The following is a 2,527-nucleotide window of genomic DNA, read 5'->3' on the forward strand; positions in this document are numbered from 1 at the left end:
TTAATATATATATAGTATAATATAATATATATATATATATATATATATATATATATATAAAATAGAGGTCGCGAGATCTGCTAGACGAATCGATATTTGGTCATTTAGTTTCCTGCCATGTCATGGAATGTATCTATATCATGCAGAAGCACAGGAATTACTATCTTCATTCCTCAAGTAAGTTTCAATTATTTTTTTTATACTATAAGGACAGTATAATAACTTAATATTTAGCAATTATTTATATCTTAGCAATTATCTATATTAATAATTTGCATATTTTTCAATTAAATTTTATCCGGATACTCTTAAAAAGTTTATAACAAATTATAAAATATTTTTTTTCCAATTACATTACAAAGGATGTGCGCACACACACACACATACACACACACACACACACACACACGCGCGCGCGCATATAGAACCTTATCACATTCATATCGTTGGTCCTGAATTACATTAACACCCATTTCCACCAATATAGATTAACTTTAATCTCGGTTCAACTTCTAATGTTTTTCTAATCTTTAAAACTAAAAAAAACGAAGAGTAAATTGAATTGAGATTAAAGTTAATCTACATAGACGGAAATGGGCATAAGAGTATGGAATTACACTATATATTCTACTAACAAAATATCGTTTTATACATGTGTACATATCTTGAACATTATATATAATAGTATGTAATTATATATGAGATATAATTATATATGGCACTATAATCATATAAGGAACATAAAATGTTCCGAGACGGCAAAATATCTGGAAAACTATAAGTTTTATAAAAAAATGTTTTAAATAAAAGTTGTAAAAAGCCACTGGCTTCATCAGTTTGACGCCAAAGTAGGACAAAATTAACTCGAATTTTTTAAGCAAGACCTCTCACTGTTTCTTTCATTTTCTTATAATCCTTGTTAAGATCTTTTCAAAACATTATAATTTTATCCATTTTAGATCAGCCGTTTAGAAATTATTGAGTATTATATGGTGAGATGCGACTGTAAGTGAATCAAACACAAAAACTGTTCATTTTTTTGCTTTAAAACTTATATGTTTTGTTTAGCAAGTCATAAGCTATAATATATGATAAAATCATTTGATTTTACTGGGTCCCAATTTTACAGGATTAGTACGGGATCCTTTAACATAAGAAAATTTTGTAGTCACATAAATTCTATGTTTAATGATTTTTTTACATAAATATTTTAAATATTATAAGATTTTTAAATTCAAAATATCACTTTAAATTCAAAATATCACTTTTTTCCCGGATTCCATTTTATAAGATTGATTTTTTTTGCGAGGAAATAAGGAATAGAGTTATTTGATGAAATATTAATTTGTGATTGATTCAATCAAATCATATGATTTATTTTAAAAGACGAAGAAAATGACTTATAGTTACACAAAAATTTATCTTCACAGGTAAAATATAACATACAAGTTAAATGAAAAAGATTGGATCTGTGATAAAATTTGGATTTTGCAAGAAAATTTAGCGAAGAACATGGAAATTTTAGGCATAAAATTTGCACCATTAAATGTATCCCTAGAAAAAAAGGCTGCAAACGTTATGGATAACTATCTTCATTTCTGATACTTTCGGTGCATGTTTAATTACAGTCTATTTTCTACTCTATATGGAAACAATATGTTACGTCATGTTATATTTCCTTTGGACGTATGATTGGGACGCTTGCTATCGGGGCGATAGAAGGTATAGCAATGTTATTAATTTTTATTAAAGTAATTATTCTAGATAAATAATAATTTTGATAATCACTTAAAGACAATTCCTACACTTAGATTCAGTAAAAAAGCTATAGGCAAGAATTAATCATATTAAAACATCATTGAGCACTTATCAGTTTTTGGTTATTAAATATAGTCAATTATCTATTCCATGCAACACAATAAATGAATAAAAAGTCTGTTATACATATTACATATACATGATACAAGTAAATCATTCTATTGTAGTAACATTGCAATATTCCAACAATGCTACAATAACATTATATGAATGTTGAAGCAAGCTTTTGTATTGTACAGAAATATTCATTAAATCTTATACTAGAAAATAATTTTAATCGTGATAAAAAACTCTTTAAGAGATAATAATCATTAATTGTATTAATAATAATCATTAATGTTTAAAAAAATGTATTTTATTTTTCAGTGAATTTTGGGCAATATGGGCAAGAAATAATGCATTTTAGCATTATTTTTGCAATTATTTTCCGTTAAAATTAGTGAAAACGATATATCTAGATCCCAAAAAATCTTATTTTTTCATTGACGCAAGTCACGGCATTTTCTCGGCGGGGATATTCATTCACAATGGATGTATTAAAATACAAGGAAATATTTCTTGGATTAAAAATACATTTAGTCCCTCTTGATCAACATCTCAAAACACCTTTTCTAAGAGAATATATTTATTCCATAGGTAAAAATTATTAGAATATTCTCTGTCTCTCTCTCTCTCTCTCTCTCCTCCCCCCTCTCTCTCTCTCTCTCTC

The sequence above is a fragment of the Atta cephalotes genome (assembly GCF_000143395.1).
Source record: "Atta cephalotes unplaced genomic scaffold scaffold00004, whole genome shotgun sequence".
Classification (NCBI taxonomy): domain Eukaryota; kingdom Metazoa; phylum Arthropoda; class Insecta; order Hymenoptera; family Formicidae; genus Atta; species Atta cephalotes.